Genomic DNA, 26,483 nt, shown 5'->3' on the forward strand with positions numbered 1-26,483 from the left:
GAGAGTTCATTTCCTAGAATGGTATCTGGTTCGTATGTGGATGCAAAATCTGGAACAAATTATTTTATAGTCATGTTGCTATTAGTAATTTCAGCGTTAGTGGTACTAGTACAATGGTTTGCACCCATTAAACTTGCGCGTTCAACAGAAGAAGTCTCTTCTGAGTCATTACATTTTAAAAAGGAAGTTAATTTTGGAATCATCTTTAAGGATTCACAACTCCTTTTCTTTTTATCTTCTGGGAGCTTTCATTTTTGCGCTCCAGTTAATTGTAGCTGTTTCATTTTACCTAGATATAAAGTTATGTCACTTTTTGAATTTGGTTCTACCTTAGCAAATAAACTTGAATGATTGAAAAGAAATAAAATTTATAAAGCAAGTAAAATTTATAAAATAAAATTTACATTCGAATTTGGGCATTAACACAAAAATTTATATTTGAAAATTAGTAAGTAAAAAAAATTGATTTGGAACATGTAATTTTGTTCTTCAGCTCTGAGAGAGTCAGAAGAAATCAGTACTTACAAGGCAGTCAGAAATAATTTCATTCATCAGTCTTATGATGTTGGTTGGAAGGCCCTTTGTAGATCCCCATGAGTGTTTTTCGTCTTGAAATAATACTTAAAAACTTGCACACTCACTTCCCCTCCTTTGATGCTGATGCTGCGTCTTCACAGGGACTACTGCTGACAGCTGGCAAGGGCAAGAGTGATCACAAAGAACATGATACAAATACAAGGATATGCTCAATCTGAAGCGATGTTTTGGTTCACTCTGCATGGGGCAGGACCACGTGATTGTCATGCCATTGGCGTGTTCTTACGTGGTGGAGGAGAGAAAACTGAATGTGAGGTTATACCTGATCGGTCAGAAATGAAAAGGAAAACATAATTGTTATCATATACAAAATTTATAAAATGTACATTTTATTTCTTTGTGAAATTGTTCAACTCCTGTATTTGGAGATACACACATAATTGATGTAACAATAGCACCACTTAACGATGAACAATTTATTTTGTGAGTCATAACAATATCAATTAATTTCTTAAAAGAAAGTCAGTCTGAAGGGAAATGGAAATAAAATACATTTATATAATTTTCATTATCTAAATATTCATTAAATTTATTTCCTCAAGGAATTGTTTAATTCTCTTACATGGAGATTTGTAAATATTCTGGTAAAATATAAATGTAATGCTCTGATAAATGCCCTTTGTTGCTTTCTTGGAAGGTGCATTCAGAAGTGCACTCATTGTTGCAAAACAGGAACACTTTGCATGATAAATAAATATTGAATTTTGTCTCCTCTTAATGTGCCTAATTGTTTATTAACACATGTAGAATAATATCAAGCACTGTGTCCTGTGCAACAGACAATAAAAAATGAAGCTCACTTGATATATAAATTAAAACTTTTCATGTTAGGTAAATATTAATATTTCCAGTATTTTTTGATGTTTGCTATGTTAGTATTAAATTATTACCCATATTGGCATTATATTAAATGTATGCTAGATCGCGTCCAAGTGTATGCCAAAAATAAAGTTAAAGTCATAAATATTATTGTTTACAAAACTTAGGATAGGACTCTGTATGTAAATGCTCTACAGTTAAAAAGTAACTTGACTGAATTCATTGCAATGGTCGATTTGAGTTCCCTCACTTTTGCCCACCATCTGGGACCGGAATTCCCATTGGTTGTTTACCAGGCTGTGCTCAAGAGCATACCCTTGTGTTTGCATCATGGCAAAGAGCATTACTGGCCCTCCTGACTGGAGTTGCTGGATCAGCAGACACGGACGTACAAGACAGTTCTGTCAAAATGGATCAGAGACCTGATATCTGTTAACATAATCCATCCTTGCCCAGTAAGCACTCATGCTGGATTCAGTCGCATATTGGGTGAATGTAGAAAGAGTTAGACTCGACAGCCCACCCCCACCTCTTGTTTATTAGAAAGAAATAGTATACCCCAAGAGATCCATCAAGATAAGAAGTTTCAATTACATAGGAGGGGGCAGTAGAAGACAGATGTCAGTGAAGGTGTTGAAGTGGGAGGGGCCTCATAGCTTAAACAACCTTGCGTGTGGGCGCCCTTGTGATCCTGCGTGAAGTTGATTTCTGGCTGGCGCATTCTCACGCACTGGAGCCGATACCAATTTTATTTAGTGCCCTGCCGTTTCCCTTCCACTGCAGGGCTTGCTTTTCCTTGTGTCCTGTCTGCTTGGCATCTATGGATCTTAGCTTTGGACAACTGGTGCCCCTGTTTGTTTGTTTTTTTTAAATTTATTGTGTTTTAGATGAAAGTTTACAGCACCAATTAGTTTCTCATTCAAAAATTTATATACAAATTGTTTTGTGACATTGGTTGCAATCTCCGCAATGTGTCAGCACTCTCCCCCTTTTCCTTTCCACCCTGGGTTCTCCGTGCGCATTCCTTCGGTTTTCCTGTCCCTTCCTACCTTCTCATCTTTGCTTTTGGGCAGGTGTTGCCCATTTGATCTCGTATACGTGATTGAACGAAGAAGCTTGTTTCTCATGTGTTATTGTTTGTTTTATATGCCTGTCGAATCTTTGACTGAAAGGTGGACTTTGGGAGTGGCTTCAGTTCAGAGTTAGCGGAGTGTCCAGGGGCCATAGTCTCAGGGGCTCCTCCAGTCTCTGTCACACCAGCAAGTGTGTTCATTTTTGGGGGGAATTTGAATTTATTTTGTTCTACATTTTTCTTCCGCTCTGTCCGGAACGCTGTATTGTGATCCCTGTCAGAGCGGTAGGTAGTGGTAGCCAGGCACCTTCTAATTCTTCTGGGCTCAGGCTGGTGGAGGGTGTGGCTTATGTGGTCCATTAGTCCTTTGGACTGATATTTTCCTTTCGTCTTTGGTTTTGTTCATTCTCCTTTGCTCCGATGTGATGGGACCAATATATGTATTTTAGATGGCTGCTCGCGAGCTTTTAAGACCCTAAGATGTCCCTGTTTTGTTGATGCTCTAAGCACGTGCTTACCTTGCTTACTGGGTAATCTGTCCATGCCCTTTAAGTCCAGAGAATGGGGAGCTGGGGGGCAAGAACAAGGGCAACCAAACAAGTCCTGACAGAGGAAGTGGGCTTGAGCAATGGTCCTGGGTTTGCATCAAGCCATTCCCACTCCATCTGTTGCTGACCACATATGAGAGCGGCAATTCTCAGTGCCAGGTGACAGACTGGTATGACTTCAGAGGCCTCCCAGGTCTCTCTGCCCTCAAGTGGGGCTGTAACCTTGGGCAAGTTATGGTGTCTCTCTGAGCCTCACTTTCCTCATCTGTAAAAATGGGATAAGCATAGTACTCAGCCTCAAAAGGCTGCTGTGAAGATTAAATAAGATTGTGTACATAACATGCGGGGCTGCATATATGATTCACTTACTTTGGACAAACCATCAGGAAAGACCAATCACTAGAAAAGGGTATCATGTGTGGTAAAGCAGAGGGTCAATGAAAATGAGGGAAACTCACAATGAGATCGATTGACACAGTACCTGCAACAATGGAGTCAAACATGCCAAAGATCATGAAGATAGTGCAGGACTGGGCAACGTTTTGTTCTGTTATACATAAGTTCTCCATGAGTCAGAGCCAACTCGAAGGCAACTGACAACAACAACAAAATATGGTAGCAGTTGTTATTGTGGAACTTAATAAGGTTTTGAAAGCCATCTACTGAATGTGGCTGGGTGTTTGAATTCTCCTAGCTTCTGCATGTAGAAACCCTGGAGAGGCAGGGCTAGAGTTCATGTGCCTAGGGAAGCCTGCTAGCTCTGGATGGGCAGGGAAGAGCTCTCATTCCCCAAGTCTCTCCTAGGTGATTAGCAATCTGCTTTTTTCCTGTCTCCCAAGGTGCAGTAATGGGGGCGGGCTTAGTCAAACCACTCTGGCCCTGTGGCTACAGCTGGAAACAGACTAAGCAAGCCGTTGAGACTCATGGAATCTTCCCAGCTGCCATCTCTTTGCACTTAAAGATGATTAATTGCACAGGAGAGCAAATATATATCCCTCTCCTTGGCTGAGATTCCCTCTATCCCTTAAGCCCCTTGAAGCTTACAGTATTTCACTCTTAACCTTGCAAACTGCCTGGTCTTGATTTGCGTTCATAAAGTCTGTAGGTCCCAAATATAAGTTGAACCATCTTGCCTTAGAGATCAAGGGGTGGGAGACAGAGGACAGGCAGAGGGTGGTGGTGTGATTATTCTGTCCAAAGCAAGAACCTACGACTTGATTGTGAGTTTGCATATTGGTGTGAGAGGGAGGGTGAGGTGAAAATAGAACAATTCCATTTAGTTTTTACTTTCAAGTATCATACAAATGGTCTCTGGAATCCCCTGGCAGCTGGTGGACTTTTGGTTCAGCAAGAAATGAATTATATCCTCCAGTTGTGAGTAAAATTACAAATATCTTCAAGATGTTCAGAGCGCTGGGAAAGGGCAGCCAACTCATGTTGGCTCTGTGGGCTGCCTCCTGTTCAAGGCAAGTCACACAGCACCTCTTTCTCCAGAGGGGAAATGGGAAAAATGAGAGAAGAAAAGGAGGCACTCACAAAGAGAGACCGAGGAGGAACTACGATTTAGCAACCCAGCCTGGGCCACACAGGGGATAGGGCAGGGATGGGAAGGCAGAGTGAAGCAACATGGGCACCTTTCAGGCTCTGAAGGAGAAGCACACTTAAACTAGTGTCTGGAGGGCAGTTGTGTGGTCACAGCACTCGGTAGAATGAGTGCTACTTGACAAAGTCCCCATCTTAGCAGCAAACATTTACCAAATACCCCTATGAGGGAATAGATAGCCAAGAGTTTGCAGTCACCAAGGTAAGACCAAAACATACAGAGGTTCTCAAGAGATCAGATTCTTTATTTATGTATTCATTCATTCATCTATTCACTCATTCAACAAAGATTTACTAAAAATGAGATACTTAAAGATATGCTAATAACAAATAATGCTTTCGGTTTCTATTATTTGAAATACTAAACCAGGTTGAGGCATATGTTCATCTGGGCTCCCAGAGTGCCCTCTTCATACCTCCATTGAACAGTGAGCACCCACCATGTTATTTTGAAGTTGTTTATGGTCTGACTGTTTAGGGTTGATTTCTCCCACTGGTCTATGAATAAAACAAGGGCAAAGATTGGATTTTGTTCATGTGGCATCATAATGGCTTTTCCTCTCTTTAACACTTGGTAAATAGTAGCATTTAGTAAAATTTGCTAAATGAGTGAGATGAGGTTAACTTTTCCTTGTCTCTGTTGATGGCATCAAGCAGAGGCACAGATAAAGCAAAAGGTAACTACCCAGGCATTCAAATTTGACTTTTGTTACCCAGGGCTTTAATGGGTTATGTCCTTTACAAACTAGATACCCCTCCTAGAGCTGACTCTGACCCCCACCCACCTGGACTCCACCGCTGGCCTCTTAGCACCCACTTGCAGAGAGGGAAAGAGGTGAAGGCAGAGGTCACAGACACTTCATTTGATGACAAGGTCGATTGAGTAAGCATTTATTGAATAAAACTATGGGTTCAACACTGGTGGCTGTCCCTGGGTTTCACAAATGATTAAGTGCTCAACTACTAGCCCAAAGGTTGGTCATTCATACTCACCTAGAGGCACCTCAGAAGACAGACCTGACAATCTCTTTCCGAAAGGTCACAGCTTTGAGAACCCTATGGAGAAGTTCTACTCTGCACACATGGGGTTGCTGTGAGTCAGAATCAACTCAACAACAACTAAAATCAACAAGAAGAAGAAGAGAGGCTTGTTATGACAATAGCTCTCAGCTCTCCTACACTGAGTTCTTAGGCTAGGCCTGGCACCCTGCTGAGTGTGTAACATGCATCACCTTATTTGATCTTCACAGCAGTATTTTGAAGTCTATCAATCAGTATCTAAATATGACAGTATTTTTGCAAAAAATATTCCATCTTCTTGGTACAGTTGAGAGTATTGCAAAAGGGGTGTTATAGCAAGATGTTTGGTTGGAAAGGCCTAAATGCCAAAGGGAAAGGTGACTGGGGGTTTATTCAAGTCTAATATGTTTCAATATTCTCTTCCCCATAAAGAGGGAAACTGATTTTTTTTCGTAATTGTGGTATATATATATATATATATATAACAAAACATTTGCCATTTCAATATTTTTTTACATGTACAATTCAGTGACATTAAGTTCATTATGTTGTATAACCATCACCACTGAGGAAACTGACTTTTATTAACAAGACTAATAAAACAACAACAACAAAAAAACCTATGCCAGTTATCCAAGTAAACTATCATTCTGCCCTCCCAGGGAATAGAGTGAGAACTAGTCATTTTTATTTTTAGTTATGCTAATTATTATTCCACCACTTGTCTGTCACTTTGTCGTACTACGGTGACTTGCGTGTTGCTCTGATGCTGGAAGCTATTCCACAGATATTTCAAACACCAGCAGGACCACCCATGGTGGACAGGTAGGTTTCAGTGGAGCTTCCAGACTAAAATAGACCAGGAAGAAGGACCTGGTGGTCTACTTCTGAAAAAAACGGCCAGTGAAAATCTTATGGATAGCAGTGGAACACTGTCTGATATACTGCCGGAAGATGAGCCCCTCAGGTTGGAAGACACTCAAAATACGACTGCAGAAGAGCTGCCTCTTCAAAGTAGAGTCGATCTTAATGGCGTGGATGGAATAAACCTTTCAGGACCTTCATTTGCTGATGTGGCATGACAAAATGAGAAGAAACATCTGCAAATATCCATTAATAATTAGAATGTGGAATGAACAAAGTATGAATCTAATCTAGGAAAACAGGAAGTTGTCAAAAATGAAATGGAATGCCTAAAGGTTGATATCTTAGGCACTAGTGAGCTGAAATGGACTTGTACTGGTCATTTTGAATCAGACAATCATATAGTCTACTATGCCGGGAATGACAAATTGAAGAGGAATGGCGTTGCATTCACCGTCAGAAAGAACATTTCAAGATCTATCCTGACATGCAACATTGTCAGTAATACGCTATTAGCCATACGCCTACAAGGAAGACCAGTTAATATGACTATTATTCAAATTTACACACCAACCACTAATGCCAAACATGAAGAAACTGAAGATTTTTATCACCTTCTGCTGTCTGAAATTGATCAAACACACAATCAAGATGCATTGATAATTACTGGTGATTGGAATGTGAAAGTTGAAAGCAAAGAAGGACCAGTAGTTGGAAAATGTGACCTTGGTGATAGAAACTATGCCAGAGATAGCATGATAGAATTTTGCAAGACCAATGATCTAGTCATTGGAAATATCTTTTTTCAACAACATAAATGGTGACTTTACATGTGGATCTCACTAGATGAAATACAGAGGAATAAATTGACTACATCTGTGGAAAGAAACAATGCAGAAGCTCGATAACATTAGTCACAGCAAGGCCAGGAGCTGACTGTAGAACAGACCATCAATTGCTCAGATGCAAGTTAAAGTTGAAGCTAAAGAAAACTAAAGCAAGTCCATGAGAGCCAAAATATGACCTTGAGTATATCCAACCTAAATTTAGAGACCATCTCAAGAATAGATTTGACACATTAAACACTAATGACCAAAGACCAAACAAGTTGTGCAGTGACCTCAAGGACATTATACATGAAGAAACCAAAAGCTCATTAAAAAGACAGGAAAGAAAGAAAAGACCAAAATGGATGTCAGAAGAGACTTTGAAACTTGCTCTTGAACGTCGAGTGACTAAAGCAAAAGGAAGAAATGATGAAGTAAAAGAGCTGAACAGAAGATTTCAAAAGGCAGCTCAAGAAGACAAAGTAAAGTATTACAATGTAATGTGCAAAGACCTGGAGATAGAAAACCAAAAGGGAAGAACATGCTCATCATTTCTCAAGCTGAAAGAACTGAAGAAAAAATTCAGTCCTTGAGTTGCAATATGGAAGGATTCTAAAGGGAAAATATTGAACAACAAATAAAGCATCAAAAGAAGATGGAAGGAATACACAGAGTCACTGTACCAAAAAGAATTAGTAGATGTTCAAGCATTTCATGAGGTAGCATATGAAGAAGTCCAAGCTGCACTGAAGGCATTGGTGAAAAGCAGGGCTTCAGGAATTGATGGAATACCAACTGAGATGTTTCAACAAACAGATGCAGCTCTGGAAGTGCTCACTCATCTATGCCAGGAAATTTGGAGGACAGCTGTCTGGCCACCTGACTGGAGGAGATCCATATTTCTGCACATTCTGAAAAGAGGTGATCCAACAGAATGTGGAAATTATCAAATAATATCATCAATATCACACACAAGTAAAATTTTGCTGAAGATCATTCAAAAGAGATTGCAGCAGTACATTGCCAGGGAACAGCCAGAAATTCAAGCCAGATTCAGAAGAGGACATGAAATGTATATTGTTGCTGATGTCAGATGGATCTTGGCTGAAAGCAGAGAATACTAGAAAGATGTTTACTTGTGTTTTATTGACTATGCAAAGACATTCAGCTGTGTGGGTCATAACAAATTATGGATAACATTGCAAAGAATGGGAATTCCAGAACAGTTAATTGTGTTCATGTGAAAGCTGTACACAGACCAGGAAGCAGTCATTAGAACAAGCACAAGGGGATACTGAATAGTTTAAAGTCAGGAAAGGTGTGTGTCAGGGTTGTATTCTTTCACCATACTTATTCAATCTGTATGCTGAGCGAATAATCCGAGAAGCTGGACTATATGAGTAAGAATCAGGATTGGAGACTCATTAACAACCTGGGATATGCAGATGACACTACCTTGCTTGCTGAAAGCAAAGAGGACTTGAAGCATTTACTGATGAAGATTAAAGACTACAGCCTTCATTATGGGTTGCACCTCAACATAAAGAAAGCAAAAATCCTCACAACTGGACCAATAAGCAACATCATGATAAATGGAGAAAATATTGAAGTTGTCAAGTACTTCATTTTACTTAGATCCACAATCAATGCCCATGGAAAGCAGCAGTCAGGAAGTCAAATGATGTATTGCATTGGGCAAATCTGCTGCAACAGTTCTCTTTAAAGTGTTAAAAAGCAGTGATGTCACTTTGGGGACGAAGGTGCACAACCATGGTATTTTCAATTGCCTTATATGCATGTGATAGCTGGACAATGAACAAGGAAGACCAAAGAAGAATTGATGCCTTTGAATTATGGTGTTGGTGAAGAATTTGACTATACCATGGACTGCCAGAAGAACGAACAAATCTATCTTGGAAGAAGTACAGTCAGAATGCTCCTTGGAAGCAAGGATGGTGAGACTTCTTCTCAGGTACTTTGGACGTGTTGCCTGGAGGGACTAGTCCCTGGAGAAGGACATCATGCTTGGTAAAGTAGAGGTTCAGTGAAAAAGAGGAAGACCCTCAATGAGATGGATTGACACAGTGGCTGCAACAATGGGCTCAGGCATAACAACGATTGTGGGGATGGTGGAGCACTGGGCAGTGTTTCGTTCTATTATACATGGGATTGCTGTGAGTCAGAACCGACTCAACAGCACCTAACAACAACAACAAATTATTATTTTTTTTATAATTTATTGTATTTTATTTTGTTGTTAAGAATATACACAGCAGTACATACACCAATTCAACAATTTCTACATGTACCATTCAGTGACATTGATTACCTTCTTTGAGTTGTGCAACCATTCTCACCCTCCTTTTCTGAGTTGTTCCTCCCCATTAACTCACTGTCCCCTAAGTTCCTATCTAATCTTTCTAGTCACTGTTGTCACTTTGATCCCATATAGATAGTTCTTAAAAGAGCACAATACTCAATGCAGGCATTCTTTACTAGTTAAGCTAAACTATTGTTTGATTTTAAGAAGAGTTCAGGAGATATTTTTGGTTTAAGGTTTAAAGGATTATCTCAGAGCAATAGTTTTGGGGTTCATCTAGCCTCCATGGCCCCAGAAAGTCTGGATTCCATGAGAATTTGAAAAACTGTTCTGCATTTTATCCCCTTTGATCAGGATGCTAATTATTTTTGTATCACATTTTATCAGGTAGCATCTCTCATGTTCTAGCAGTGTTGTTAAACAGGGGCCTATTAGCTGGCTATAATAATGCTGATATTTTGATGATAAATACGGCAGACTGGAATACTGGTTCTACCTCTCTATTCTCCTGTAATAGGATTATACATCTGAGTCCTTTGTCATGGGACTCCTCCGTGCTTCTCACTGAGGGCGGAATTTAGTTCCCTCCCTGTTGGTTGTGAGCTTGGCCATGTGGCTGGACACCGTAGAAGCTTTAAAAGTGCTTGTGTGCTCTGACCTGACCTGACCTTATTTCTCTTACCTGTAAATTAACTTTTACTTTTGTCCTAAAGAATAAAGATGGTCTTGGTTTGCTAGTGTTACCATAACAGAAATACCACACGTTGGTGGCTTTAAAGAACAGAAATTTATTTTCTCACAGTTCTGGATGCTAAAAGTCTAAATCAGGGTCTTAAAAAAAAAAACAACAACAACAACAACAAAAAAAAAACCAAACCCGTTGCTGTCAAGTCGATTCCGGCTCATAGCGACCGTATAGGACAGAGTAGAACTGCCCCATAAGGTTTCCAAGGAGCAGCTGGTGGATTCAAACTACAGACCTTTTGGTTAGCAGCCAAATTCTTAACCACTGTGCCACCAGGGCTCCAAATCAGTGTCTAGGCTGTGTCAGTTCCTACTGTGGGCCTCTCTCCTAGTTTTGGGGAAATGTCATCAGTCCTGGGTATTTCTTGGTTTGTAGATGGATCTGCCTCTGTTGTCTGTCTCTCCACTGTGTGTGTCTTTGTGTCTGTTCTGCTCTTTTTATAACTCAGACTCCCCCTGCTCTGGTATGACTTCATTAACATAACAAAAGAAAACCCTATATCCAAACAGGGTCACATCCTCAGGTATAGGAGCCAGGACTTCAACACATATTTTGTAGGGACACAATTCAATCCATAACAAAGATGATGTTTATACAGCACCAAACACAGTGCCTACCACATAATGGACTTTCAAGGGAAGGGTGGTTTTTATTTTAAGTTGAGGTTAAACTCAGAGAGCAGCATTGGGCATTAGCTCTTTGTCTCGTAACTTTTGCCACCAGCCCTCAGGAACACCCACTTTCAGTGGCTTTCAGACTGTCTTTCGTGAAGGCCAGGTTTCCTCAGAGGGCTTTCTTCTGACTATGTTCCAGCTTGAACTGTAAATGTTCTTTTAAAATGCAAGATGGGAACTGAGAACTCCAGCTCAGGTCTGGCCTAGCCAGCTCAGAACTTAAATAGGAATAATGTTTTTCTTGCATAGGCCATGGCCCTTTATTCATAGTGTGTGTGGTGGTGGTGGGGGCTCAGACCCTGCCATTCCTGTTATCAGATTTCTCCTGTGGTTCCTGCTTCCTAGGTCCTCCAGGTTTTTGGGTGTCATCGAACCGATCCCATCTCATAGCGACCCCATGTGACAGAGCAGAACCGCGCCACAGGGTTTTCTTGGCACTAATCATTACAGAGCAGGTTGCCAGGTCTTTCTCCCGCAGAGCCACTGGGTGGGTTGAACTGCCAAACTTTCGGTTTTCAACTGAGCACTTAACTGTTGTGCGCCACCAGGAATATATATATATACATATATATACATATACATTCTTAAAAACTAACATTTTAAATAGAGCTTTGCAGTTATCAAAGCACTTGATGCTGCAGATGACCTTTGAGTTCATACTGACCTCAGTCAAATCTTGGCTTCAAGTTGTGCAAGTCACATAAGTTCCCTAAGCATCAGTTTCCTCATCTGAAAAATGGGAACAACCCTATTTTATAGGGTTGCATTATATTACATATGTAAATTGTTTAGTACAGTTCCTGACTTATAATAAGTGTTAAATAAATATTAAATATCACCTTTCCTCTTGTTGAGGTTAATGAAGCATAACGGAAAAAAGAATAGAAGTAGAAGATGGTAGCGTGGGGAGGGGTAAGAAGGAAGCTAAATCAAGGTTGTATTCACAACTGGCATTGAGAAAAGCATCACCAGGGAGAAGAACCCCAGGAGGGGAAAGTGTACAACAGCAGAAGGCAGCGAGTAAGGCAGCTGGAAGCATTCAAGGAAAAACAACCCAACTCAGCAGGTAACCCAATCCAGTGGAATAAGCTGGGAAGCCTGGCAGAGCAGAGACCAAGAGAAGAAAACACTTTTACACTCTTGGAAGGAAATGCAAATGGAAAAACAAATCCCCAGACTCGAAGTAAGCAGACTGGCCCTCCATCCCTCTCCCACTCCCCTGGACTTTCCAGCCCCTGGCTCTGCCTTTCACAGGTTACATCTTTCTTAAACCCCTCCTGGTTTACTCAGTCTTGTGTCTGAAACCAGATTGGATGGTCCACACTTCTCTTGAAATAGTCTTCATGCACCTTCCCGTGCTTTCAGGGAATGCGTAAACTGTGACGACCCTATAAAGTCGTGTGCTGGTAAACACTCCAAAATGATGACGCGAGGACTTTTCAGAGATATCTCAAGTGGAAATAGTGATAGATGATTTTGCATCTACAACTTTAGATCTACATCACAATTCAACAACCTGTCTATCCGATCAAGCCAACAGGGTGTGGGAAGGGGATGGGAAATAACTATAAAGGAGTGTTCATTTCCAGCAAAGTAATTCTACTCTTAGGTATGTACCTAAAAGAATGGAAAACAGGTGTTCAAACAAAAATTTGTACACAAATGTTTATAGCAGCACTATTCACAACAGCTAAAAGGTGTAAACAACCCAAATGTCCATCAACTGATGAATGGATACACAAAATGTGATATATCCATATCCATACAGTGGAATACTATTCAACCATAAAAAGGAATAAAGTACAAGTTTCCCCCCCCATTCAAAAATAGAGTGTTTCTAGCTTTCATAAGTCGAAATGGCATAAATCAAAGTAGCAATTACCACTAATTTAGATCGAAAAAAATTTTGAGCATTCCAAGACCCAAAAAATAACCTACCAAATCATACCAAATAACACATGAAACCTAAAATAACGCTAACATATAGTAAAAGCAGGAATGATATAATAAATAAATGGAGATGAAGCATAGATGCTCCCAGACACAGTTCACAGCTATGGCAGCTTGATGCTGAGATACTCAATGTAGTTCCCAGGGAAGGCGCTTGGCCAGGACTGAGACATCCCCTAACTGGGACACAGGCTCTGAGGGCCGCCCCCTTCCTGGATTAGGGCTGCCACCCCCGTACCCTCACTCCGTGTCACCGCCCTCCCCAGCTCTTGTGTCCGAGTGTCCAGCATCTCGGCCTTCGGGAACGGACTGGGAGTCGCTCCCGCTGCCCAGGGATGGCCTGGGCTAGGCGGAGAGGCGCAAGGCAAAGGCAGAGGCCCTCCCGCCCCTGGGAAGGAGCCGGGAACGAGGGGCCGAATCAGCCGCTCCCTCCTCCCTCCCCCACTCCCCACTGGCTGCTGAGATGGAGGCCCGCAGAGAGAGGCTGACAGGCGGCAGATGCACACGCTGCAGGAGAGGGGCCACTGGCCTTGGCTCCGGGGGTGCCCCGGCGTGGGCTCCCTTTCCTAGGGGGAGGGGAGGAGACCAGGCCCCACTTGCCTGTCCAGGCTCTCTGGGAGGCTAGAGTCTGTGGATCATGCCCCACCGGTAGCCTGGAGAGATGGGGGGCGGACAAAAGAAGCTTGGCGGGTAAGGGGAGGGCTGGAGGAAAGGAGGGGTCACCTGGCGGGCAGGGAGGGCTGGTTGGAGACCTGCTGCGCTGCCCTTTTCCCACCCTCGGGAAGCCGCGGGAGGCCCTGAGGCCCTGACGGCACTCTCTCGCTGCTCAGGGTGTGCACTGCCTCTTTACTGGCTCCCTGCAAAACAAACGCTGAATGCTATTTCCAAAATCCTCTTTGGATTTCTTTCGGTTAGCATAAAGCAAACTTGCGAAAAGTGGGGGATACCTGTACTGATACATGCTAAACAGAGATGAACCTTGAAAACATTAAGCTAAGTAAAAGAAGCCAGTCACAAAAGACCACATACTGTATGATTCCATTTATATGAAATACCCAGAATAGGCAAATGCAGAGACAGAAAGCAGACTAGTGGTTGCCAGGCGCTGGGGTAGAGAAGAACAAGAAATGACTGCTTAATGGGTACAGAATTTCCTTCTGGGGTAATGAAATATTTGGGAATTAGATAGTGGTAACGGTTGAACAACATTCTGAATGTACTAAATCCACTAAAGTGTACATTTAAAAATGGTTAAAATGGCAAATGTTATATATATGTTCACACAACAAAATAAAATAAAATTTTTAAGTCTATCAGATTTGTTTCTCCCCTACTTATAACCCTTCAGAGTTTGCTATTGTGCTTGTAATAGAATCTTAACTGGCCACCCTGACCTATAAAGCCCTTTGAAACAGGCCCGTGCTCACCTCCCTGACTACCTCCTCAGCTCCGTTATCTCCATTTCCGGTTTGCTACACCACACTCAGCTTTCTGTTCCTTAAACAGGACAAATTTCTCCCTTCTTAAGTCATCGTACCATTTTCTCCCTTTATCTACAATGCTCTTCACTGCTCTTTCTGGTCTTTTAGATATCAGTTTAAATCTCACCTGCTTGGTGAGAACTTTCCTGACTCATGTAGCCTAAATCAGCTATCCAACCACTCTCACAGCTTACCACTGGCGTTTTTCCTGTCTATGTTTATTACCTGTTTCTCAACTAATATAAGCTCCTGAAGGCAGAGGTCTTGCCATATCTTCACAGCTGTAGCTCCAAGGCCTGGAGCAAGGCCTGGCACACAGTAGGCACTCGGTAAATGTTTGTTGAGTGAATGAATAAATGAATGGGAAGATTTCATAGAAGAGTTGACAGTAGAAATACAGAAGTGCAGGGAAGGGAATAGCACAAGTGAAAGGCATGATGAGGACAGTGGTTAGACAGCCTTCTGTATTTCCCAGTCAGGGCACTTGATCCACTTCCTTGTAATTGCTTGCCTAATTGTTTTCCCCAATGACTGTGAGTTTCCGAGTACAGGGATCTTATCTACCTTGTTCATCACTGTATTTTCAGTGTCCCAGCTCATTGTGGGTGTTCCATAGCTATTGAAGGAATAAATGGAGGGTTCAAAGGTAGGAGCAATGGATTATGAGGCTGAAAGACAGCATGAGGCCTCATTGTTACGAGCCTTGAATGATGAGCAAAGGAGTTTATATTTTTTCCTGTAAGCAATGGAGAGTTATGGAAAGTTTTTCTAGTTTTGATTTTTAATTTATTTTTTTCAAATTATGTGTTCGTTTTATTTTTTTTTAACTTTTAATTTTGAATTAGTTATAGATCCCCAGGAGATTGTAAAGAAAGGTAAAGGGACATCTCATGTATCCTTTCGCCAGCCTCCCCCAATGCTGATGTTTTATATAAGTATAGCACAATATCAAAACCAAGAGATTGACACGGGTGCAATTGATAGAGCTTATTCACATTTCACCAGTTACACACGCACTCATTTGTGTGTGTGTGTAGCTCTGTGTAACTTTATCACATGTGTAGCCTTGCATTACCACCACCACAATCACAATCCTCAAATGTACTATCATCACAAGATTTCCTGTGTTACCCCCCCTTGATAGCCACTTATCCCCTCCCCCATCCATAACCCTTGGCAACCACTAATCTATTCTCCATCTCTTTAATTGTCATTTCTCGATTGTTATGTAAATGGAATCATGCAGTATGTATTCTTTCGGGATTGACTTTTTTTCTGTCTGCATAATTTCCTTGAGGTTCATCCAAGTTGGGGTGTGTATTAAGAGTTTGCTCCTTCTCATTTCTAAGTAGTATTACATGGTGTGGACGTACCACTAGTGTGTTTAACCATTCACCATTTAAACATTTGAGTCATTTCCAGGGGATTTTAAAGTAAGGGAATTGCATGCTTTTGCTTGTTTTCTAGGAAGACCACTCTAGTGGTTGGGGAGGAGGAATTGGTCTAGGGTGGGAGTTAGCATGATGAAGAGAAAAGGAAACAAATAGGAGGTCATTTCAGTAGTACAAGAGAGAGATAAGGCTGGAACTAAGGGAGTGGCAATGAGGATGGAGAAAAGGTAATGGATTTAAGAGTCATTTCTGAGGTAGAATTGACAGAAAGGAGTTGGCGATGGATTTGATGTGGAAGATAAGGGTGAGGAAGTCAACAATCACTTCAACTGTTCTGGCTTGGGTAACTGCAAGATTAGCAATACAATAAACTATGATATCGTATTCAGGAGGCAGAGGCATTTGGGGAGAGTGATAATGAATCCTATTTTGGACACCGAGAGTTTGCGAATCTTAGCAGGAGATCCAAGTGGAAACATCCAGTGGCTAAGGACAGCATTCTGAGCAGGAGACATAATGGAGAAGCTACCAGTAGATAGGGCATACTTGGATCTACTGGTTAGATCAGCTTGCCCAAGAAGTGACACAAAGTTGAGCAGTGGGCTGAGGACATAACCTTGGGAACATCCACACTTAAAGCTACCAAGACATCCAGCACAATGAGGGGGAAAGCCATTGTGTTGGCAATTAGGAGATCACTGGGGGATCTTTACAAGAGCAGTCTCAGACAAATAGAATGGCACACATACGAATCCCTCAGATACATCTTTTCTGCTGAGTCCTACATGATCCTGGAACTCCACTTGCCAGAGTGCTCTGGCAGCTGCTACCAACTGATCCAAATTAATTCTTGACTATTGTCTATTTGCCATCTTGGGAGTGGCAAAGGAAAGTTATTTTGTTGTTGTTGTTAGTTGCTGGCAAGTAGATCCCGACTCATGGTGACCCCATGTATGCAGAGTAGAACTTCTCCATAGGGTTTTCAAGGCCTTTTGGAAGCAGGCTGTCAGGTCTGTCTTCTGAAATGCGTCTGGGTAGATTCGAACCACCAAGCTTTCGGCTAGCGGTTAACCATTTGTGCCACCCAGGGACTATGAAAAATGAGAAATTCTGTGAACTAAGGAGAAGAAGGTACTGAAGAAGGTGGGAGGTGGAAGAGCACAAGTAGAGAAACCAGTCTAGGAAGAAGAATCTTTCTTTCCTCTGAATCAGAAAGTCACTATTTAAGAATGGGTAAGGATGGATGGTGATGCTGTGGTTAAGAGCTACGGCTGCTAATCAAAAGGTCAGCAGTTCGAATCAACTAGCTGCTCCTTGGAAACCCTATGGAAGCAGTTCTACTCTGTCCTATAGGGTCGCTATGAGTTGGAATTGGCTTGATGGCAATGGTTTGGTTTGGTTTTTTTTTTAAGGATGATGGTAATTGGGATGAACAGGGGAGGGACACTGAGGTCACAATGTTCTCAGTGAAATAGGAGGTTGTTGCCATTGAAAGCAGAGAGTAGGGTTGTTTGATTGTTTGAAGAGAGTGATAAAGGACCCAGAGCAACCCCATGTCTCTATAGTGCCCATCGCTACCTGACATACTATGATAATCCGTTTGCCTTTTGGCTGTCTTTTTCCCAGTAGGATATAAACTCTGTGCAGACCAGAGTTTGTCTGTCTTATCCACCACTATATTCGTAGCACTTAGAACAGTGCCTGATACTTAGTAGGGCTCATGAATATTCATTGAGTGGATGAAAAAAACAAATGAGGAGGAGCAAAATGGCTGGCGAGCAGCACGGAGGGCCCAGCTGGGGCTGGTGGTGACCCTTCCCTCCCAGGACCCAGCCTTTGTCTCTTTCTGTTCATTTATCTGAGTTATTTATAGTCACATCCTGTACTGAACACCCTTCAGGGCAAAGTCTGAAACTGATCCATCCTGTTGTGTACAACAGAGTAGGTGTTTGGAAACGACTGGCTGAATGAATGGGTAGGAATGCTAAGCAGCTCCAGTTGTTACACATTTTTTATGTTGCGTTGAGATCCAGCTTCTTGTGACTTCTATACATTGGTGACGTTTTGCAGTTTGGAATAAATAGAGCCTGTTTTCACTTAGGCAGCCCTTGGAGTATTTGAACCGTGTGGTGTCTCCCTACACTCTCCCCCATGATTCCTGTGACTGTCTGTCATATAAAAGGTTTCTGAGCCCCCTGAGGCCCTGGTCTCTCTGGGATGAAAGCTCCCTGTCCCCCAGGGATTGTTTGGATACCATCAGACTGTACCTCCGGAGGGAACCAGGTGTCCCCCCCCCCCATTTAGAAATGTATGAGTATGGCCTGAGGCCCTGCTTTTATCATTCATTTCCTAAGTTTTAAAGTCAATCTTTGTGTGAGGTCCAATGAATCCTAAAATTAGGAGCAATTCTGTCACCGGAGCTGACTTCTATGCCATCAGTGAGGTATATCCTGCCCAGCATGACCAGTGACCCTGGGCATGTTAAACCAGCTGCACTCTACAGAGAGTTCTACTTTGTTCCTTTTTGGGCAACAGTGGGAGATGACTGGCAAGCACCCCCGGTATTCCCCCTCTGAATTTTAACAGACGAATACAATAATAAAGGGGCCAGTATACCCTTGGTGTGGGGGCAGAGAGAAGCAGCCTTTTTAGCACCACTATGTGGAAAGGCCTTTTGGTTGAAGTTGCTTTGCTGAAACTTTTCATTGCCTTCACCCCTTTGGCCCAGGCTATTTGGGGAGTCCATTAGCTCAGATCTCAGATTTCAATCAGAGGGTAAGAACTAGCCTCCAAGGAGCAAGGCCTTGTAGCTAACCCAGCAGGGTCCATTATTTTTTAGATGAGCTATAATTAACATACAATAGAATACATAGATCTTAAGTTTTCAGTTTGAAGAGTTTTAATAGTTGTAGATGCCTATGTAACTACTACCCTAAACAAGATGTAGAACATTCCTATTATTCCAAAAAGTTCCTTTGTGTCCCTTTCTAATCAATTCCATGACTCTCTTAACCACTTTCTTCTATCACTATAGTTTTTTTTTTTCTGTTCTTGGACTCCATATAAATGAAATCATACGGTATGTACTCTTTCGCATCTGTCTTGTTTTGATTAACATAATGTATTTGAGATTACCGTGTTGTTGTATCTATCAGTAGTTTATTCCATTTTACTAAAAAAAAAAAAAAACCCATTGCTGTTGAGTTGATTCCAACTCATAGCAACCCTATAGGACAGAGTAAAACTTAGCCCCATAGGGCTTCCAAGGAATGGCTGGTGGATTTGACCTGCCAACCTCTTGGTTAGCAGCCAAACTCTTAACCACTGTGCCACCAGGGCTCCTTCCTTTTTATTGCTGAGTGCTATTCCATTTCCCGAACATACCATCATTTGTTTATCCATTCTCCTATTGATGAACGTCTGGGTTGTTTAAAGGTTTTAGCTGTTATGAATAAAAGCTGCAATGAATATTTGTGTACAAGTCTTTGTGTGGACATATGTTTTTCACTTCTGTTTGTCAGTACCTAGGGTGAATACATGTTTAACCTTATAAGAAATTACTAAACAATCTTCCAAAATGGTTGAACCCACCAGCAATCTATGAAAAATCCCGTTACTTCACATCCTTTAGTGATATCAGCCTTTTTAATATTAGCCATTTTGGTGGGTATGTAGTTTTCATTCACATTTTCCAAATGACTAATGATGTTGAGATCTTCTTCATGTGCCTGTTGGCCATCTGTACATCCTTGATGAAATATCTTTTCAAGTCTCTTGCCCATTTGAAACATTGGACTATCTTTTTATTCTTGATTTGTAGGATTTCTATTTATATCATGGACTTGTCAGAGTTGTGCTGTGAATATTTTTTTCCCAGTCTGTGACTTACCTATCTTCTCATGGTAGAATACCTTAAACTCTTGAGGTATTCATTTTCATAATAATAATTGATGATGAAGAATGTTTAATTTTGATAATGTCATGGATTGAATTGTGTCCCCCAAAAATATGTGTCAACTTGCTTAGGACATGATTCCCAGTATTGTGATTTTCCACCATTTTGTCATCCGATGTGATTTTCCTATGTGTTGTAAATCCTATCACTATGATGTTAATGGGATGGATTAGCAGCAGTTATGTTGATGAGATCTACAACATTAGATTGTGTCTTAAGCCAATCTCTTTTGAGATATAAAAGAGAGAAGTGAGCAGAGAGACAGGGGACCTCATACCACCAAGGAAGAAGAGCAGGAGTGTGCGTCCTTTGGACCTGGGGTCCCTGTGCTGAAAAGCTCCTAGACCAGGGGAAGAGTGATGACAATGACCTTCCACCAGAGCTGACAGAGAAGAGAAAGCCTTCCCCTGGAGGTGATGCCCTGAATTTGGACTTGTAGCCTACTAGACTGTGAGAGAATAAATTTCTCTTTGTTAAAGCCATCTACTTGTGGTATAGCAGCACTGGATGACTAAGACAGATAACATCCAATTTATCAATCATTTTCTTTTATGGTTAGTACTAGGGGTCTACTTTTCGTATAAGAGGTTGTTTTTAGCTGTGAGATACAGTAGGTCTGGGATCTCAGTAAGAGCCTGGGATAATCAGGAGTCAGTGGGGGTAGTAGAACCTTTCCCACTTAAGTGTACAACAGCCCTACAGCTTGGTGCTTTGCAAACGCACAAGATTAGTTAGTAATCAGGAGATCCAGATTCAAGCCCTGGTTAAGTCATTTACTATTTGAAGAACCAATTTACTCATCTCTAAAATGGAGGTAATTGTGCTTGCTCAGCCCTTTATGGGAAATAATGGAATCTGAATAAACTCTGAAAGCCACAAGATGCACAGAAATTGCTGGCTGAATGAAAGGGCAGGAATGCTAAGCAGCTCCAGTTATTACAATGTGTGTCATAATACTAATAACTGCCACTATTATTGTCCTCAACCCTACAGTAGTCAGTTAGCCTCCTGGTGTTATCTAAGCCTTCCTCCCCCACCAACCCTTACTCCTGAACATCTCCCTACTTACATCCCTGCTGAGTTGGGGAAGTGTCAAGCTGGGCCATAAATGCCACAGTACATCAGTGCAGGCCACCCACTGGCTGAAACTGGGGAGCCCCCAGACTTGGATAACCCCAGAAGCTTCCTCACAGACAGAAAATGTGCTCTTCTGGGCTTGGTCTGATAGCACAGGGCTCTTCATTATCTCCCTCCAAAAGAGGCTTACAAACCATAAAAGCCATCTAAGAAAGCCACAGTCTTGTTTTTTGTATCTCCTGAGTTTATGGAGGAGCTGAAAAACTCCAGACCAAATATTCAAATCCAGGCCCTGTCCCCCCACCTCCCCAGATGGGGCCTGCAGGGTCTGTGAGTACATGAGGCCAGCCTGAGTAAGACACCTTACAATGCGGAGAGGGAGGAAATAGGGCAGGATAAAGGCGGGCGTGGTCTCCATCAGGCTACAGCATCACTGAATGATGAGTCCAGCAAACAAAGGGTGTTAAGGGAAAAGACATGATCCTTAAGTCTTCAAAGCAGGAGCGGGGTTGTCTGTTCTCTGTGTGTATCTGAGAGAGAAAGAGAGTTAGGAGAGGTCACGGGGTGGTGGTGGTGGCGGTGAACAGAGGCAGCAAAGATAAGCAGCCAGTGGCCGGTGTTAGATTACAAAGCTGAAAGGAAGAAGTGGAGAAACCAAGAACATGCAAAAGAAAAGATCAGAGAGAGCTATTATTATGCAATATGCCCGTCGCAGACAGACAGGCAGCTCTGGCCCTCGTCTATCTTAACCTCAGATTCAGGGAAAAAGCCTTTGTGTAGCCTGGTCAGTTACAGGTAGGCTAGGGTGAACACCAGAGCCCCAGCAAACCCTACTCTGGATAAGAGGGTCGACTCAGAAACATCTAAGACTTTCCCAGGTTAGGGAACTGACATACTTCGCCCCCATCCTAGTTACTAGCTTCCCAAATTTAACCCCTTCTGTTGCCCCCCATACCCCAAACCAAGTATCTCAAGCCACTAAAGGACAGTGGGAAAGTGGGGCCGTTGCCAGCACTACAAAGAGCCACGTGTGCAGGGCCCAAACCAGCCCACATACTCGGCAGTCAACACTGCAGGTGCAAGCCAACTTGAGCTGGTTGGAAAGGGAAAGACCCAATCCTTCAAACAGTTGCTTTGTCTACACGACACCAAACCAACCAGTTGTTTACACTGGTGCCACATGGTACCAAGAGCTGTCTTGACTGAAATCAGCTACTTTGATGTTTATGCATAGCCGACATTTGACACTGTGCGAAGGGAAGAGGAGCCACAGGCAAGAGTTCCTCAGACCCAGACTGAGTCAAACATAACTAACCGAGACTGGGACACTGTTTTTGTGTCCCACTTTTAAAGGACCAAGGATTTTGCCCAGTGTCACAGCTCTGGAGCCCTGGTGGCACAGTGGTTAAAGGGCTTAACTGCTAACCAAAAGGTCAGCAGTTCGAATCCACCAGCTCCTCGGAACTCCTAGAGAACCATTCTACCCTGTCCTAGAGGGTCACTGTGAGTTGGAATCAACTTGACGGCAATGGGTTTTTTTATGGGTCACAGCTCTGACTGTATTGGTGGCATCCGTAGGTGTCCCTGAATGGAAGGCGTTGCAGAGGGCAGAAAGTTGGAGGAACTAATGGGATTAGAAAGCAGAGTTGAGCAGAAGCAGGTCCTCCGCTAAGAAAGTATGTGGCATTTGAGAAATGTCTTAGGGAAGTCAGTCCTGGGTCACAACCTGTCAGTAGGCTCCTTGCTTAAACTAGTGGTGGGCTCTAAGTAAGCCTTGAATGACTAGCTTCTCAGGTAGGCATATGGCCCAGGGATGGATGTAGGCCATGGAGCGACCACTGAGACCCACTCTGCCCCACCCTAACTGTGGGATCTTTGGCCAGATGTGGCCTCTCTGGGGGTCATCTGAGGTTGGCTTGTTGATTTCTAAGGTCACATCAAATGTCTCTGATTCTATATAATATTCTTAATCTTTTGACAAACACTGAAGGAAACAGAAGGAAAAAAAAGACTACAAAATACCTAAAACATCAGATTAATTCTCCCTTACCCACACACACATACAGTGCTTAAAAGTTGTCGACAGTTTTCACGTTCATCACATTGCCAGGAATGCTCTTGCCTAGATAGCCACAGAGTTCTCTGCTTGCCTCCCCATGCTTTGTTCAGCTTTTTACTCAGACGTCCCTTCCCTGGACCACCAACCAGTTGCCACTGAGTCAAGTCCAACTCATGGTGAACCTATGTGTGTCAAAGTAAAGCTGTGCTCTGTAGTGTTTTCAATGGCTGATTGTTTTGGCAGTAGATCTCCAGGCCTTTCTTTTGAGGCGCGTCTGGGTGGACTTGACTTCCAAACTTTTGGTTAGCAGGCAAGTGCCTTAACCATTTGTACCACCCATACTAAATTGTTTTAAAAACAGCTTGAAAATACATCCACAAGAAGGCAGTATCTTAAAAGATATTTTTTGCTGAGTGTAGAGTTCTGGGTGGGCAGTTATTTTCTTTCAGGACATTGAAGATATTTTCCACGGTCTTGTGGATTCTATTCTTGATATGGAGAAGTCAGCTCTCATTCTACCTCACCTTTCTCTAAAGGAAATGTCTTTTTTTTTTTTAAATCTGGCCACTTTTAAGATTTTTTTCCTTTGTCTTGGTGTTCTACAGATATCTCTACTGTGGATTTATTTTTATTTAACTTGCTTGAGATTTGCGTAGCTTCTTCAATCTGTTAATTAGTGTCTTTTATTAGTACTGAAAAAAACCTCAGCTGTTATTTCTTCAACAATTGCCTTTTCTTCATTATCTTCTTCCTTTCTTTTTGTAATTCAATTAAAGCTATGTCAGATCTTTCCACTTTATCCTATATGTCTCTTAACCTCTTTTTTTCATTGTATTTTATAAATTTTCTGCTATGAACTTGTACTGTATTAGGGACATATGAAATTGCCAATTGACCTACAAAAAAGACAATTTAATAATACAACAAACATTAAAATTTACATTAAATATTATCTTAAAATAAAAACTTATGATCGTATTTAATGTATTATTAAAATATTAACCTAAAAATAATCATGTACAGTGTAGATGATGACCATGTACAGCGGGGACACTGTTAAACTGAAGCTCTTCCAGAGGATTTGGGGAAGATGGAAACCTTGTCACATGAAGAATTCCTCATAAAGGAACTAGGGACGTCTTGCATGAAAGAGCAAAAACTTAGAGGCATGTAACCTCCAAAAGTTTGAAGGGCTGCCATCTGGAAGAAATTATGTATTTGGTGACTCCAAAGGGAAGAACCGTGACCAAAGAGTAGAAGTCAAAAGAAAAGGCAGATTTCAACTCAACCAGAAGATAGCTTTAATTGTGTGTTAATATGACTTTCAACTCCAAGGCTATCAGTAAGTTTTTACCGTACTTAGTGGCTAAGGAAGGAAGTTGTTAGTGGAAGATCAAAAAGGCTCTCTCCCTGTTCTTGCATCCCTGGGGAAATGTATGGCCATTCCAGTCAGAGTTTCAATGGAACCTGCAGAGTAAGGAGGACCACTGGTTGTGCTAAAAAAATGAAGTCCAGAAGATGATCAGCTGAAACTCTTAAAGGAAGAGAGAGCGTTCTCTTGACAAAGCACAGAGGGAATAAACCAAAAGCAAATCAAACCCATTTGCTGCCGAGTCGATTCAACTCATAGCGACCCTATAGGACAGAGTAGAATTGCCCCCTAGGGCTTCCAAGAAGTTGCTGGTGGATTCAAACTGTCAAGCTCTTAACCACTGCGCCACCAGGGCCTCACAGAGGAAATATGACTAATTTATTTTACAAAATGGAAATTCTACCTTTCTGAAAACAAAGATAATTCAGTAACTGAAGGAAAAAAGAAACTGAAGTCACCTGGTCCCTGATGAGTTTCCCTCACCACCATAGTTGTGGGCCATAGAAAATTAACATTTTTCTCTGTGGATAATACTGAACCCATTGGAAGAGCCCTGGCTAACTTCTCATATTGGTTCAGGGCGATTCTGATGAAAGATCTTCAGAGAGACTCCTCAAGGTTGGGTCAGTTCAAATTCAGTCCTTGGGTGGGGGGTGGGGGACGGAGTAAAGATGGGTTGTCCTTAAATTTGGCAAGAACAAAGCCTCTGTATAATCAGGCACTTTTCTCTTGTTGCCTACTTAAGACTAGAAGAGCTCTTGCTCCACTGATATGATTCCATTATCTGACGTACAAGGCATCTTGGCAGGTGGGGTAGTTCACGGAATAAACAATCCTAAATCACAGAAGTTTTTCTCACTCATTCTGAGGAGAACTACTTAAGAAGTGCATCTGGAATTTGTTTGAAAAAGAAAGTGCCACAGCCAGAAACCTAGCCCTTATCATATGGTACTCATGCAATTTGTCTGTTGGCCTCCTTTCCTGGAGTCACAAGCACAGTACTTACCATACAGCAGGTACTCAATAAATGTTTACTGAATGGATAAAAATTACCTGACAAACTGAAGCTTAGAAGAAATAATCCTCTTAAACCTGAAAACCACAAATCTACTGGCATAAAATCACAACAAATATGACAGTAAGAATGTTTTCCTCTAGATATGGAAGAGTTGTAGAGTATCTAAGAAGCCAGTCTATATATATGCCTCAACCTGGGATTCCCCTTATTCATCTCAAACAAAGAGAATCCTTCTCTAGTTTCTAAACATTTTTAGCCACGGTGATCTCCAGGCACCTGCACGAATTTGTGCCTGTGTGGAACCTCACAATCTTTGCTGTTAGTTGCAGCTGAGTTCCTCTTTTTTGTTTTTAAAATTATACTTCAGATGAAGGTTTACAGAACAAACTAGCTTCTCATTAAACAGAACACATATTGTTTTATGACATTGGTTAACAACCCCATGGCATGTTAATACTCTCCCTTCTTGACCTTGGGTTCCCTATTACCAGCTTTCCTGTCCCCTCCTACCTTCTAGTCCTTGCCCCTGGTCTGGTGTGCCCCTTTAGTCTCATTTTGTCCTATGGGCCTCTCTAATCTTTGGCTAAAAGGTGAACCTCAGGAGTGACTTCATTACTGAGCTAAAAGGGTGTCCAGGGGCCATACTCTTGGGGTTTCTACAGTCTCTGTCAGGCCAGTAATTCTGGTCTTCTTTTGCTTTAGAATTTTGCTCTACATTTTTCTCCAGCTCTGTCCTGGACCCTCTATTGTGATCCCCGTCAGAGCAGTCAGTGGTGCTAGCCAGGCACCATCTAGTTGTACTGGACTCAGTCTGGTGGAGGCCGTGGTAGTTGTGGTCTATTAGTCCTTTGGACTAATCTTTGTCTTGTGTCTTTAGTTTTCTTCATTTTCCTTTGCTCCCGAAGGGGTGAGACCAGTAGAGTATCTTAGATGGCTGCTCACAGGCTTTTAAGACCCCAGATGCTACTCACCAAAGTGGAATGTAGAACATTTTCTTTATAAACTATGTTATGCCAATCGAGTTAGATGTTCCCTGAGACCATTATCCTCACAGTCCTTATACCAGTAATTCGGTCCCTCGGGGAGTTTGGA

Source organism: Trichechus manatus, unplaced genomic scaffold, assembly GCF_000243295.1.
Source record: "Trichechus manatus latirostris isolate Lorelei unplaced genomic scaffold, TriManLat1.0 scaffold00094, whole genome shotgun sequence".
Taxonomy (NCBI): domain Eukaryota; kingdom Metazoa; phylum Chordata; class Mammalia; order Sirenia; family Trichechidae; genus Trichechus; species Trichechus manatus.